We start from the raw sequence: 16,925 nt of genomic DNA, 5'->3' as shown, positions 1-16,925 counted from the left end.
ATAATTATTTGAAAGGCATCCAACTTATGCAAATAAATTTCAGTAATAATAATAATCTGAAATGCATCCACCTCGTGCAAATAAATTTCAAGAGTAATAATTACTTGAAATGCATCTGTCTGAGGCAAATGAATTTCAAGACTAAGAGTAAGAATCTGAAATGCAACCACCTTATGCAAATAAATTTCAAGTTGAAATAAATTTTAGTAATAATAACAACAACAGTCAGGTGCCCGGGGCTCATGTTTGTCATCTCAGCTACTCAGGAGGCTGAGATCTGATGATCATGGTTCAAAGCCAGCCTAGGCAGGAAAGGCTGGAAACTCTTAACTCCACTAAACCACCAGAAAATGAGAAGTGGCACTGTGACTCAAGTGGTAAAGAGACAGCCTTGAGCAGAAGAGCTGAGGGACAGCACCCAAGTCCTGAGTTCAAGTCACATGATTGACAAAATAATAATAATAACAATACAAAAACAACAATAATATGTGTCCTTGATTAGTGAGACCCACATTTAAATTCAGGGTGAAAAATCTACCACCCACACTCTACAGTCTTTCAATCGTTGTCCTTAAGTGTGCAGACTTGATCAGTCACTTTGAGAAAGGAAGAAAAAATAATGTTCATAGAGTCCTGCTTAATCTCTTGCTCAAATTCCAGGGGGAGGAAATACATATCTGTATATATGCATATTCTTGACTCTTGATTTCCTGATCTCGTTATTCATTCCCTAATTATTTCAATACCTCTTTTTTTGTCCATCATATGTTTTGAACTCAGGGCCTGGGCACTTTTGGTTTTCTGGTGGTTCATTGGTGATCAGAATCTCACAGACTTTCCTGCTCGGGCTGGCTTTGAACCGTGATCCTCAGCTCTCAGCCTCTTGAGTAGCTGGGATGACAGGCATGAGCCACCAGCACCAGGCCAACACCTCTTTCTAACAGCCAATTTGGGGCAATTTTTCTCTCTCCAGCCATTGAATGCTCAAATCTTCAAGATTCATGTTAGTCCTTCTTGGTGTTCCTCCACTGTCCATCAAACTTTAAGCCATGACTCCAGCCAAAGTCTCTATCTAGCTAACTCATAAGAAAAAAAATTATGAACATCTTCAGAGGTAATTGTAGGTTCACATCGAAAAGAAATAATACCGAGAGACCTGGTATTTGCAGCTGATAATGTATAGAATTTATAGACTTTATTTCTGGAATGTATAGAATTACATTAGAGAATTAATGCTTAGAATTTTGCCAGAATTTCTAGAATTCCCTGTTAATTTCTGGAATTTAGAGAACTGTATTATTTTTAGAGAATTTATAGGATTGAATTTAGGGAATTTTATACTAAGGATCATAAGCAGGATAAAGCCAGGTTGTATCTCTACGAACGTGTATCTGCTCCTCTCTCCTGCCTGCCATTCCTCCAATGCTGTGATTTCTAGAATCATCTAAGCATGGAATTACATCCCTATGGACTGTGTGGAGATTGATATTTTTCTCTGACAGGGTGTTCAGCCAAGCTGTGGCATTTTCGAATCAAATCTAGGCCTTTCTAGGTACAAATAAGATTTCATGACATAACCTACCATTGTTTGATTGGCCTTTCCTCTGAGGCCAGACATCTGGACTTTATTTTTAAGTGTTTTGAGTTCTTTTGTTTGGTGTTTTCAGTCGTGGAGCTTGAACTTGGGGCTTGGGCGCTATTCCTGAACTTTGATTTTTTTCTTTTCTCAAGGCTGGTGCTCTACCACTTGAGCCATCTCTCCACTCCTCCAGGTTTTTGAGGCCTTGGCCATTTAGCAACAATGAATAATTCAAGGATAGTTTGGGCAAACATGCATTATCATTCCTCTTGGATACATATGCAAGACCGAATGGGTGCCGGTGGCTCACGCTTGTCATCCCAGCTACTCAGGGAGGCTGAGATCTGAAGATGGCAGTTCAAAGCGAGCTTGGGCAGGAAAGTCCAGAAGACTCTGATCTCCTTTGAACCAACAGAAAACCGGAAGTATTACTGTGCCTCAAGTGGTATAGCGCCAGCCTTGAATGAAAGACCTGAGGGACAGTGCCCAGGCCCTGAGTTCTAGTCCCACGTCCAACAAAGAAGAATTAAAAAGTTGATTCCCTCTGCATGGACACAGTAGCACCTAATGTAACCTTCTCCGTTATTTTAGTGTCCTCTCTGCCCATTGCGGTCTCTGGAGCTGGCATGTTTCTGCACCTGAAAGCTCTCCAGAGTCCTGATTCCAGTGACTTGATCCCTTTCATCTTTACTTTGGAGATGGAGTACTTCATCACAGAGGGCAGGAAAATCCAACAGCAGATCCAAGAGTTTGTGCAGCTCTGTTGCAGGGCATACAATTTTGACTGAAGGCGCAGCTGACTGCTCCTGAATTTCTAGAAATGGTAAGATGGCACAAGAGTCCCTCCCCCCAAAATAACTTTTGTGGGTGACTCTCTTTCACCAGTCCATTTTTTCTGAGGGCTTGGTGTTCCCCGTCCACCCCCTACACACACACACACACACACACACACACACACACACACACACACACACACATACACACAGAGATCTACTGAAGACAAAAAGTAAACGCAAGCAACAGACTGGACAAACTCTTCCGTGTCTATGCACCATTGTCTCAGACATCGCTGTTCACAGCCATGATTGTGAATTGGTGAATTAGTGAATTAGTGAATTCAGAGTCCTATTTTCCATCTGGTCTATTTTCCACCTTCAACAAATGCTGTGATAAACAAGATGAGGGAAGAATTCATTTTATCCTATTGCTCTATTGCTGGTCGCTGGGGTTTGAACTTAAAGCTGCCAGTCCTCTCTGCTTGCTTGCTCAGTCAGTGCTCTGTCTCCGAAATCATGGTTCCAGAACTGCCTTTTAACCAGTTGGACATGGAGTCTGCTGGACGTTTTGACCTTCTGATCCACAGCCTCAAGAGTAGCTGGGATTACAGGCTTGAGTCATTGGTGTCTGTCTGTCATACTGTTCTGGTGGCTGTGGGACTTTAATTAAGGGCCTAGGCACTGTCCCTGAGCTTCCTTTGCTCAAAGCTGACACTGTATTGCTTGAGCCACAGCGCCACTTCTGGATTTTTCTGTGTGTGCGGTACTGAGAAATGGAATCCAGGGCCTCATGCATGCTAGGTGAGCACTCTACCCCTGAACCACCTGCCCAGCCCTTTCTGTAATTCTCATTATGTTGTTGAATAGCTGGCTAGCTGTTCTGCATTTCTACCATAGAAGGTTCTAAATTACCAATGTTTCTGAGCTGCTTCATTTTGGCCTAAATATCAAGGCAGAATATAAAGCAATACAGAAAGCTATGTGGAGTATTTTGGGATGCTATCAGTCTAAAGGTTAAAAGCACTTGCAAAGTTTAATGGACCTATGAAGAATTCCAACACTCATTGGCTAAAAGATGAATGACCCATGTGTCTCTGATTCTGGTCTGCTTCTAGCTACAGGACAAATCTGGGCATGTGCTTTGGCTCTTATCTATGCAGTGCCTACCATTGCTTTGGTACGTTGACTTAACTAAAGTGCATGGCTATTTTGAAATGCATATTCGTGTCTCAATAGCCTTAATAATTAATGTTCTGGGTGGGTGCTGGGCCTGGATCTTAAATTCAGGGGCTAGGAGCTGTCTCTGAGCTTCTTTTTTTCAAGGGTAGCTTTCTACCACTTGAACCATAGGGCCACTTCTTCAATAGCTCAAATTAATATAAGATCGTTGATTTTTCTGTTGTTGCACATTAAGATGAGTGTGTGCGTGCACACATGCATGTGTTTGTTTGCCAATACTGGGGCTTGTACTCAGGGCTTCAACATCTTGCTTAGCTTTTTCATTTCAAGGCTGGTGCTCTACTGCTTGAACCATGTCTCCAGGCTGGAGATATGTGTCTAAAGAATATATCATGTGTGCACTGGTTTTGAACCTTGATCCTCCGATCTCAACCTCCTCAGTAGCTGGGATGACAGGTGTGAGCCACTGTGCCCGGCTAGGCCAATATTTTCCAGGTATTTCCATTAGCAAATGTAATCAGAGCCACAGAGCTGTGAATTTTTGTCCCCACACAAAGACCTGTAGTGACATAGACTGGAGATTCAGCAGCTTCCTCATTTGAAATCTGAAGGCCTGGAAACCCCAACTTGGAAACCAGAAAAAGTCAGATGTAGTGCTGTGGCTCAAGTGGTAGAGCGCCAGCCTTGAGCAAAGGAAACCCAGAGAGAGCAGTCAGGCTCTGAGTTCAAGCCCCAGGACTGGCAAAAAAAAAAGTTAACATAGAATTTGATTAAGGGGAAAATCCAGAATGCAAGGCAAACTCAATTAAAAAAAAAAACAAAACAAAAATCTCACAGGGTGAGATTTAAGAACAGAGCGAATCAGACCAATTTAAGAAAGTAGCTGATTCTAGAGTAGATTTCTGCAGATCTCAAGTTGCAGGGAAGGGCAAAAGGTTCTGTCTCAAGTCTTAGTTCCAGAGTCATCAGGAACTGTTGAAGGAAACCAGAGCTCCGATCCACAGAAAAGTCCCACCCAGAACAGAAAAGTGCTGGGAGAGAATACAGTAGAAAAAAAGGAGCCAGGAGCTGGTGCTCATGCCTGTCATCCCAGCTACTCAGGGAGGCTGAGATCTCAGACCACAGTTCAAAGCCAGCCCAGGCAAGGAAGTCAGTGAGACTCTGATCTCCAAGGAAACACCTGCAAACCAGAAGTGGTTGTATGGCTCAAGTAGTAGAGTGCCAGCCTTGAGTGAAAGAGCTCACGGACATCACACAGGCCCTGAGTTCAAGCCCCAGTACTGGCATACACACACACACACACACACACACACACACAAACACACTGGCAAAGTGAAAATTCCAGAAAAATAAAAAGGAAATGAACAGAATATGATCTGTCCCACCAGCTAAACCTCTTTGAATATACATGATAAACTTCTGGATGTATGCAAAAATATATCCAACGGTAATAACAAAAATGGGCTTCTATTTAAAACAAAACTCAATTTCTAAATGTATCACATCAATGTTAACAAAAACAAAAAGTCCCAATATGGAAAAGAAAAGTCTGCATACAACGTGGCCATAAAAGTTCTGTTATCTTGACTCACAAATTCATCTATACAACAGCACATCTACAGAGGAGAATTTGAAGTTCATTAGGGAAAAAAAAGAAACATATACATATACTTTTCAAAATTGGGTTCTAAATAAACACAGATGGCTCATGTTCACTTCCAATACACACACACACACACACACACACACACACACACACACACACACACGCACATCTACCTAGGGAGCACAAGGACACAAATTGCACACAAGACTCGTTGTTGCCAGGGGATTTGACTTGTGGCTATTGTTTTTCTGTTTTTATTTTCCTTTTGTGTCTCGTGCCTCCAGGATGATAACGGAGAGCCTGGGACTGCTTCCCGGTGAAGCCAAATAACTTGATCAACATTATTGTACAAATGGCAGCCGTCCACCCCACCAAATCAACCCCACACACATCACCCCGGGAATCCTGGGTGCCAAAGACTGCCTGGATGATTCGGCAAGCAACAATTTTGGGGTTCAGCAAGACTCGCCTCCACCATGTAGACCAAAAGCCTGTCCTTCTGGTAGCCACCCTGTCTTTTCCCGTCCCCGAATTTTTCACTGTGCAAATGAAAACTGAGTTACAACTTGATGCTTTAAGCTGAACACCGCTGGTGGCTCATGCCTGTCATCCCAGCTACACAGGAGGCTGAGATCTCGAGGATCATGGTTCAAACCCAGACCGGGCAGGAAAGTCCATGAGACTGATTGCCAATGAACCACTCAGAAAACCGGAAGTGGTGCTGTGGCTCAAGTGTTAGAGCACCAGACTTGAGCTGAAGAACTCAGAGACACCGCCCAGGCCCTGAGTTCAAGTCCCAACAGCTGCTCAGATGGCTGAGATCAGAACCCAGGGCCTCATAGTCTAGCTTAGGGTTTTTTTGTTTGTTTTTGTTTTGTTTTGCCTAAGGGTAATGCTCTTCCACCCAAGCTTTTTGCTAGCTAACTGGAGATCAGGATGTCTCAGCTTTGGTAGAGTGCTCGCCTAGCATGCATGAAGACCTGGGTTTGATACCTAAGCACCATATACACAGAAAAAGCCAGAAGTGAAGCTGTGACTCAATTAACAGAGCGCCAGCCTTGAACAAAAAAAAAAAAAAAGCTCAGGGATAGTTCCCAAGCCCTCAGTTCAAGTCCCAGGACTGGCACACACATGAAAAGAAATGGATTACAGGTGACATCTTTTTTTTCAATTGTGAGACTTGAACTCTGTGCCTTGGCTCTTTCACTAAAGGCTGGTGCTCTACCACTTGAGCCACAGCTCCACTTCTGGTTTTCTGCTGGTTTATGGGAGATAGGAGTCTCACAGACTTTCCCACCCAGGGCTGGCTTTGAACCATGATCCTCAGATCTCAGGCTCCTGCCTAGCTAGGATAACAGGTGTGAACCACCAGCGCCCGGCTCCATGGCCATCTTTTGATTCTGATTTTGATTTTGATTTCTTTTTTTCCCTGCCTATTTTGCTGCAGCTTTGTCTGATCCAAGTGATTGATGCTAACAATGAAATCCACTTAATGGAAAAATCATTTGATCAGTTATCCAAACTTCACAGCCAACTTAAGAAGCAGTTTCCAACAATAACTCTCCTGGAGTAAGATACTGTGTTTTTGTTTTCTTTTCCTAAAGACATTGTACTTTTAGGATGTTTTGTCTCTGATGCTTGTCTTTGAACCAAAGGTAAAGCTATGCTGATTGGTTTGGGTGGGGTTTCTTTCTCCTATGTGTTAGCAACACCATGCTCTTCTTCAACACTGTTCAATCTGTCCCAAGAGTCTATCCTGAACAGAAAGAAGGCTTTGGCTCTTAAAGCAAAACACTTTTGGCAATTTTCTTTTCCCATTCAGCCATTGATTAGGCAGGCAGAAAAAGAAAAAGAAAATAGAGACCCATTTCATGCTGTCCTCAATTATTGGACATGTTCTTGTGTTTTACTTGTTCAAAAATTGACCTCCTAAAATTATTTCGCATTAAGATAAAATTGCAAATGAACATGTAGTATTTAAGCAGTTGTGTGCTCTTTGGAATGATAGCAGACTTTTCATTTCAGTCCCAGAATTAAAAACAAATACATGAATTCGAGTTGCTTTATTTTCCACTCCCATATTCCTGGCCATCAACCATTTGCTTTCTAATTGTTCATTATAAAAACTGACTTGGCTACGTTTAGTTTGTTATTGCGTTCATTTGAGAGCAATCAGGGGGGAAGATCATTGCAACCATTCATGTAATAATGAAAACAATATTTTAAGGAATAAGCTATAATACAATAAAAATAAATAGTCTGTCTAACCGGAAAATTTTCACTTTTAATGTAGAACAAAAGAATGAGTCTTGTCTTGAAAACATTAACTTATCCCAAAATTTATTTCTTGCCCTTAGGAAGGCTGAATATGTATGTATGTATGTATGTATGTATGTATGTATGTATGTATGTATATATATATATGTATATGTATATGTATATGTGTATGTGTGTGTATATATATATATATATATATATATATATATATATATATATATATATATATATATATATATATATATATATTTGTGCCAGTCCTTGTCTTGAACTCAGGGCCTGGGCACTGTCCCTGAGCTTCTTTCACTCAAGGCTGGTGCTCTACCACTTGAGCCACAGCTCCACTTCTGGTTTTCTACAGGTTCATTGAAGATCAGAGTCTCACTGACTTTCCTGCCTGGGCCACCTTCTTAGAGGTCGCATGATTTAACCAGAATTTCAGTGGAGGTAAAAATAAATACTCATGGCTTGTGCCAGAACTCACACCTGTCATCCCAGCTACTTAGGAAGCTTAGATCTGAGGATCATGGATCAAAGCCAGCCCAGGCAGGAAAATTCATGAGACTCATCTCCAATGAACAACCAAGAATCCAGAAGTACAGCTGTGGCTCATGAGGTAGTGTGCTAGCCTTGAGCAAAAGCATCTCCAGGACAGTGCCCAGGCCCTGAATTCAAGTCCCAAGACTGTCCACACACACACACACACACACACACACACACACACACACACACATAAAATAGCTAAATCCTAGTGGTTCAAGACCTTCATCCTATCTATACAAGAGACTAGAATCTGAGGTTTGAAGCCAACCCAGGCATAAATGTCTGGCAGACATGATTTCCAATTGGCTAGCAAAGTATTGGGCTGGAGGCATGGATCAAGGAGTAGAGTGCCATTCTTTCATGAAAAATGCCAGGAGTGAGCCACAAAAAAGTCAAGCAATGGTAAGAAATGTATGCATTATCCTGCCCATGTAATTCTAGCCCCTCTGTACAGTATGTTCTCAAATAAAATAAAATTAAATTAAAAAAAAAAGTCAAGCAAGAGACCAAGCTGGCGACAGGGCAGTAGGGAAACGCCACAGCTCTCCCTAACCAAAAAGAGAGTTTGAGTTCCAACGCTTACTTTCCCCAAGAGATCAACAACAACAAAAAGACAAACATTCAGAGAAAAACAGGAGGTGGAAAATAGCAAAAAAGAAAGAGAGGAAAAGAAGAATTCAGAACAGAAAAGAGCGAAGACCCCTCCCCTAATTTTTACTGGCCGCATGGCAGCGTGCCAAGCCTGGCCAGCTGGCCTGGCAGGGGCTGCCAGTGTCCCAGAGACACAGAGGGCTGCCTGCAGATCACCCGCGCAAAATCCGCCTGAGGTAGTGTTTTGCATACCCGCTGATCGCCAGGAACAGAGAAACCTACCAGCCTGGAGTCTCCAAGAAGATCCCATCCCCACCCCTCACTCTCCATCCGAGCAGAGAGGCTCTATCCCGCCAAAGCCGCCCGGCACCTGGAGTGCTTCAAGCCACTGCCAGCCATCCTGGTGGGGCTGCCTGAGTCCCAGAGACACAGGGAGCTGTCTGCAGATAACCCACGCAGAAGCCACCTGAGGTACTGGTGTCAGACCCGCTGATTGGGATGACCCAGCAGGGCTGCCAGGGTCTCAGAGACACATGGAGCTGTCTGGAGCTATCTCCCACAGAAGCCACCTGAGGTACCAGTGTCAGACCCGCCGATTGCAATAAACAGAGAAACCCCTGAGTCCAGAACTCGGCCCCACTATGGGGGCCCCCAGAGCTATATGGGACACCCACAGAACACCAAAGCAAAAGATCTACAAGGAACTGGTGCTGATCTGGAGAGTGCAAACCCCAATGCCCAGAATCTGTACAGAGGCCCAGCCCCCACCCCTCGACCATGGCGTCTACACTGTGGACCAGACAGCATCGACAGAGGCAGAGACAGAAGAGAATCACACAGAGCCACCACCACCAAGCCCAGCCTGCAACCACCCCAACTGAACTCGGATTGCAACAGCAACCAACGACCTACACCGCACAGAAACAACTAGCTACAGGGTGAATACCCCACAGGGGACAGTGTATCCCTCAAGGGAGACCAGAGCTGGAGGGAATCCCCAGACCCTGACCCAGATTACCTACCCCAACACCCGGACCACAGGACCCACTAAAACTGGGAACTGTTCGAGAGCTCCACCAGCCCGTGGAGTACATTCCACTGGACAGGCTAGAGCAAGAGCACCCCTGAAGGGAGCTTAAACTCACACACCAGGAACAGCACCCCTGGGTCAAGACAACCAACAGTAGAAGAAATTTGAACTGTGTATCTCAGGCTGCATAACCTAGGTGGTATACATAGCAGCACATGCCCAACCGGCATGCCCCAGGCAGGTGGCCGGGACCAGACCTGGGGTTCTAGTGCCTGAACAACACAACCAACTACTCCCAACTGAAGTCAAAAGCTGAGCATCTGCCTCAGCAGAGGGAGAAAAACATGGAACTACACCCCCTGGGAAGCACACCTGTGACAACAAAAGATCTGGAGGCTCAGGAAAAGAGAAGCCCAAACCCCACCAAAACCCAACCCAAATACTCTAGGCTGGGAATTGGGCAACACAGGCCGCCAGCACCTGATAGTAGGCAGGAGCTCAGGCTGGTAAGGTGGCTCAGCAGTAGAGTGATAGTCTTGGGTGCATGAAGACTTAGATCTGATCCCTCAGCATCACATAAGCAGAAAGGGTCAGAAATGGGCCTGTGGCTCAAATGGTAGGGTGCCAGCCTTGAGCTGAAGAGCTGAGGAACAGCACCCAAACCCAGAGTTCAAGCCCACATCCTGCCAAAGAAATAAACAACAAAACAAAATATCAGGAACCCATAGCAGACTCCAGCATCTGGGAGCGTGCATCCAGATCATCCAATCTCCTCAAGAGCACCCTAGGAGCAATTGCATCCAGATCATCCGATCTTGTCAAGAGCACCCTAGGAGCAATCAGGAACAGTCTAGGCTGCTCAACCCTTTCAAAGGTGGGAATTGCCAGTGAGCTACAGCAGAGAGCTGAGAATCCTATGTAGGTCTGACCAATAGCTGGAGGTAGGCCCCCAACAGAATCCAGATCACGCACAGACTCTCTCTACCAATACAGAATCAGCAACCAAGCAATGACTGACACACCAAAACAAAATTGCAGATTAGTCTCCAATAATCCCAAACCCCCATGCAAAAATCACAAAGAAAAATTACAAGGTTTATCACCATCAGGAAACAAGCTATCCTCAATAGCCAGCAGACACGCAGGGGAGAGCCCCAGTGGGAGCAAAGCAGGAATGGAAGACAAAAGCTACATCCAAGGGATGCTGGAGGCAATGACTCAAGAAATAAAGCGAGAAATAAACGAGAAATTGAAAGAGCACAAGGATGAACTATCAAAAGAGTTACAGGATATCAAACAGGAGATGCATGCAAAAATAGAGGCAGCACAAACCTCAGAAGTGAGATAAATGCCAAATTAGAGGCAGTATATACCTCATTAAGAGGTGAGATCAGTACTTTGAGAACCAACATCGAATCCATAAAGGAGTCCATTTCCTCCATGCAAACCACAATAGAAGCCAAAGTTAACAGAGTGAACGAAATGGAATGCAGAGTGTCAGATACAGAAGACAGAATACACCAACTGGACCAAAAAACTGACAGATATGAAAAAAACCACTCAAATTAAGCCAAAGGGAAATTCAAGAATTTTAACCTTTGCATAATTGGAGTGGATGAAGGTGAGGAATTTCAAAGCAAGGGAATGCAACAACTATTCAACAAGTTAATCGTTGAAAATTTTCCCCACCTCACAAAAGAACATGTTACCTACCTACCAGAAGCACATAGAACAAGCAAGATCCCAGGAGAAACACTTCTAGACACCTTATAGTAAAAATGATAGATCTGAATAATAAGGAAACAATCTTGCATGCAGCAAAAATGAAGAAGGAGCAATACTACAATGGGAAAAAAATTAGAATCACTGCAGATCTCGCCACACAAACACTGAATCCAAAAAAAGCCTGGAAAAGTACCATACAAGCCCTGAGAGTCAATAACTGCCAACCCAGACTGATATTCTCGGTAAAGCTAGCATTCACATTCGATGGAGAACTGAAATTTTTTTTAATTTAATTTTATTTTATTAGTGAACATACAGAGGGGTTACAATTACATGGGCAGGATAATGCGTACATTTCTTACCAAGCATTGCACCCTCCTCCTTTGTATTACACTGCACATCCCTTCCCAGCCTTCCCCCTCCCCTCCAATCCCAATCCTTCTATTCCCCTCCCCTCCCACCGCACCGACGTTGTAAAGCTCGTTTTGGACATGACAAATTGTACTTCTGATTGTTGCAACAGGTCCACCTGTATCCTGAAACAACTGGTTTTACCCCTTCTTCCACAAGTTATACTGACATCAAATATAGTGAAAGCAGGGGATATACTGTGCGGGAGGGACATACAAAGCAACAAAGAGATAATCTTATAAATGCGTTAGAAACACATGCATGAAAGAAAAAACATTAAAATACACATCTAAGGGTTCATTTTTCTGACATTACATTATCTGACCTTTTCTGCTTGACTCATACATATATTACATATTACAAATAAGGGAAACCATGGGACCTATGTTTCTTTGGTCCTGGCTTACTTCACTAAACATAATTTTTTCCAAGTTTTTCCATTTCCTAACAAATAGGGCAATGTCATTCTTTCTGATGGAGGCACAGAATTCCATTGTGTATATATACCACATTTTCTTGATCCATTCATCTGCTGAGGGACATCTGGGTTGGTTCCATATCTTAGCTATGGTAAATAATGCCTCAATAAACGTTGTGCCAGTAGCTTTAGTGTGGTCTTGTTTGTAAACATTTGGGCAAATGCCCAAAAGTGGAATTGCTGGGTCATAGGAGAGATCTATGTGAAGTCTTTTGAGGAACCTCCATACTGCTTTAAAGAGTGGTTGAACAAGATTACATTCCCACCAACAATGAAGTAAGGTTCCTTTCTGTCCACTTCTCCTCCAGCATCTGTTGTTGTTAGAATTCTTGATTTTTGCTGTTCTAACTGGAGTGAGGTGATATCTCAATGTTGTTTTGATTTGCATTTCTTTTATGGCTAGGGATGTTGAACATTTCTTCATGTGTCTATTGGCCATTCTTCTTTCTTCTTCAGAGAAATTTCTCTTTAAGTCTTTCGCCCACTTATTCATTGGGCAGTTGTTTCTTTGAGGATTTGTTGTTGGGGCATTTAATTTCTTGAGTTCCAAGTATATTTTAGATATGAGACCCTTGTCCGTTGTATGGCTAGTAAAGATCTTCTCCCAATCGGTGGGCTTTCTATTGATCTTGCTAGCTATGTCATTTGCCCTGCAGAAGCTCTGCAACCTTATGCAATCCCATTTGTCCAACCTTTCTTTGATTTGTTGTGCTTCCGGGTCTCTATTCAGAAAATTTCGGCCTGAGCCAAGGAGACCTAGGGTTTCTCCTATTCCATCCTGTAATGTTTTCAGAGTGTCTGCTTTGAGTTCAAGGTCTTTGATCCATTTGGAGTTGATTCTGGTGCAGGGTGATATATAAGGATCTAGCATTAGTTTTCTACATGTAGTTAACCAATTTTGACAGCACCATTTACTGAAGAGGCTGTCTTTCTTCCATTGTATTGTTTTAGCTCCCTTATCGAAGATTAGATGGCTATAGGTCTGTAGGTTCATTTCTGGGTTTTCAATTCTATTCCATTGGTCCTGAGGTCTGTTCTTTTGCCAATATCAAGCTGTTTTGATTACTATGGCTTTATAGTAGAGTTTGAAATTTGGTATTGATATTCCTCCAGCAGTGTTCTTTCCGTTGAGGAGTGTTTTTGCTACTCGGGGTCTTTTATTGTTCCATATGAATTTTTGGATTGCCTCTTCTATTTCCTTGAAGAATGAGGGTGGAATTTTGATCGGTATTGCGTTGAATTTGTAGATAGCCTTGGGAAGTCTTGCCATTTTCATGATGTTAATCTTGCCAATCCAGGAGCATGGGAGGTTTTGCCATTTTTTAAGTTCTGTGTTGATTTCCTTTTTCAAGATTTTAAAGTTTTCATCATAGAGGTACTTCACTTCTTTAGTTTAGTTAATCCCTAGGTATTTTATCTTTTGTGGGGCTATTACAAATGGAGTTGCTTTCCTAATTTCAGCCACACTTTTCTCATTGATGGCATACAGAAAAGCCATTGATTTTTGGGGGTTAATTTTATAACCTGCTACTTTGCCAAAATTTTGAATCAGCTTGAGTAATTTGGGAGTGGAGTCTATGGGATTCTTTAAATACAAGATCATGTCATTTGCAAAGTGGGAGAGTTTTATTTCTTCTTTCCCTATTTGGATCCCCTTTATGTCTGTATCTTGTCTTATTGCTGTAGCTAGGCATTCTAATATTAGACTAAAGAGAAGTGGAGAGAGTGGGCATCCTTGTCTTGGTCCTGAGTTAAGAGGAAATGGCTTTTTGTTTTTCACCATTGAGTATAATGCTGGCTGTAGGTTTGTCATATACAGCCTTTATAGTATTGAGGAATGTTCCATGGATTCCTAATTTTTCTAAAACCTTCATTATAAAGGGGTGTTGGATCTTGTGGAATGCTTTTTCTGCATCTACTGAGATAACCATGTGGTTCTTATTCTTGCTGCTGTTGATGTGATGAATAATATTAATTGATTTTCATATGTTGAATCAGCTTTGCATCCCTGAAATGAATCCTGTTTGATCATGGTGTATGATTTTTTGGAAGAATTGTTGAAGTCGATTGGCCAAAATTTTGTTGAAAAGTTTTGCATCAATTTTCATGAAAGAAATGGGTCTATAGTTCTCTTTCTTTGATGAGTCCCTGCCTGGTTTTGGGATGAGGGTTATGATGGCTTCATAGAATGTGTTCGGTAGTGAGCTTTCTCTTTCAATTTCTTTGAAGATTTGGAGGAGTATTGGTGTGCGCTCTGCTTTGAAGGCCTTGTAATATTCTGCTGTAAACCCATCTGGTCCTGGACTTTTCTCAGCTGGGAGGTCTCTTATTGCTGTTTCTATTTCAATGCTTGATATGGGCCTGTTAAGCTGGTTTAACTCATCTTGGTTTAGTTTTGGCATGTCAATATTTGCTAGGAAAAGGTCCATTTCTGTCAAGTTCTCAAACTTATTAGCATAAAATTTTGAGAAGTATTCCCTTATAATGTTCTGAATCTTGGTTGTTTCCGTGGTGATGTTTCCATTCTCATGTCTGAGTTTAATAATTTGGGTGTGTTCTCTTCTTTTTCTGATAAGATTTGCTAACGTCTGTCAATTTTGTTAAGTTTTTCGAAGAACCAACTCTTTGTTTTGTTGATACTTTCTATAGTTTTTTTGGATTCTAATTCATTTAATTCTGATTTAATTTTGATTATTTCTTTCCGTCTACTGGATTGGGGTTTATCTTGCTGCTCTTTTTCAAGGAGGTTTAGGTGTGTCATTAAATTGTTAGTTTCAGATCTCTCCAATTTGTTGATGTAGGAGCTCAGAGCTATAAACTTGCCTTTCAGTACTGCCTTTGCTATGTCCCAGAGGAGCTGGTAATATGTGTGTTCATTTTTGTTGAAAAGCATGAACATTTGAATTTCCTTTCTAATCTCTTCCATGACCCACTCATGATTAAGCAGTGTGTTGTTCAGCCTCTATGTTATGCCTGACTTTCTTTGGTGGCTTTTGGTGTTGAGTTCTAATTGTATTCCCTTGTGGTCAGAGAGAATGCAAGGTATAACCTCAATGTTTCTGAATTTAGACAAGTTTGCTTTGTGACCTAAAATGTGGTCTATTTTAGACAACGTTCCATGTGCTGCTGAGAAGAACGTGTATTCTGATGCTGCTGGGTGAAATGTTCGGTAAATGTCTGTTAAGTGTAATTGATCTATTCAGCTGTTTAGATCTGCGGTTTCTCTGTTCAGATTTTGCCAAGTTGATCTATCTAGTGGGGAGAGTGGTGTGTTAAAATCCCCAACAATTAATGTCTTTGGATCTATATGGGATTTGAGGGAACGTAGTGTTTCTTTGATAAATTTATGTGCTCCATTGTTTGGCGAATAGATATTTAGAATTGTAATATCCTCCTGAAGGGGTGATCCTTTAATTAGTATGTAGCGACCTTCTTTATCTCTTGTCACAAATTTTAATTTGAAGTCTATTTTATCTGATATTAGGATTGCAACTTCCGCCCGTTTATGAGGGCCGTTTGCTCGGTAGATTTTGTTCCAGCCTTTAACATTGAAAATGTGTTTGTTTTTACAGGCAAGATGTGACTCCTGCAGGCAGCAGATAGAACGGTCTTGTTTTTTAATCCAACTAGATAGTCTATGTTGCTTAATTGGAGAGTTCAGTCCGTTAACGTTAAGAGATATGACTGAGAGGTATTTGGGAGTTTTTTTGCTTTTCTTTTAAGATTGTGTATGACAAGGTCACAGAGCTGGTAGGCTGTGTCTTAATGGTTATTGTAAAGAGCAAAGCTGTGTTCGTGGGAGCAAATAGGACCTGAGTGAACACACACTGGGACATGAGCTCAAGGCCTGGGCACCATCCTTGACCTTTTTCACTTGAATCTAGCAATTTATCACTTGAGCCACTGTGCCATTTCCGGTTTCCATTGGAGATCAGAGTCTCACGGACTTCCCTACCCAAGCTGGCTTTGAACTGCATTCCTCAGAGCTCAGCCTTAAAGCTGGGCTGTAAAGACAGCAGCCATCAGCTGCAGTTTGAGGCAATCTCCTCTTGCTTTAAAAAAAAAGAAGAATGAATGACCAACTCCAAGTGTCTTGCTCCTGGTCTACCTAAACCTTACAGTCTTCCTTCTCCTTCCTCTCTCAAACTGCTCACCACCACCATCCCCACCACAGGGTGCCCACTTAATGCCCTCCGTCAAAATGCCATGACTTGAGACCGAGTTGGAGGCCCAGTCAGGAGGATTGCCAATGGAGGCTAGCCAGAACTGCCTCAACTAATTTAAGAAAGGGGAGTGATCATTGAGGACATATAATAATCCATCCTTCTCTAAGTTATTCTCAGTAAGCTGAAATCTCGCAAGAGACTGATATACCAATTCATAGCTTTTTCTGTTATACCTTAATAACTTAGCATAGGCTGGAACTGACACAAATGCACCCATGCTCTGTTCCAAGCTCGCAAGAACCTTTACCTCAGCTTGGAAAGACTCCTGGCTTGGGACTCACTCAGGGGGCTGCCTTCGTTGAACTGCTGGTACAGCCTTGCATAGTGGAAGCTTGGAACCTCTCCACTTTGGTATAAATGATGAGATCAGATAAGGCCAGAGCTATTTTTCCCTTCCAGGTCTGGAAACAAAACGCAGCCATTTCACCCTGAGCCATCACACATTCCCTGTTTGCAATAAAGGGGGCCAGGTGGGGGGGAAGGGAAGAGGGAGGAGGAGTGAAT

At 42.5% G+C, this 16,925-nt stretch overlaps 1 pseudogene; it reads left to right on the top strand.

The window, feature by feature from the left end:
- The window catches only part of LOC138829987 (phosphatidylinositol 3-kinase C2 domain-containing subunit gamma-like), a 45,710-nt pseudogene extending 43,343 nt beyond the window's left edge, over nucleotides 1-2,367 (top strand).
- The last annotated feature ends 14,558 nt before the right edge of the window (nucleotides 2,368-16,925 follow it).

Source organism: Dipodomys merriami, unplaced genomic scaffold (genome assembly GCF_024711535.1).
Source record: "Dipodomys merriami isolate MVZ:Mamm:240054 unplaced genomic scaffold, mDipMer1.0.p SCAF_18, whole genome shotgun sequence".
NCBI lineage: Eukaryota > Metazoa > Chordata > Mammalia > Rodentia > Heteromyidae > Dipodomys > Dipodomys merriami.
This window is presented reverse-complemented; position numbering and strand designations above follow the sequence as displayed.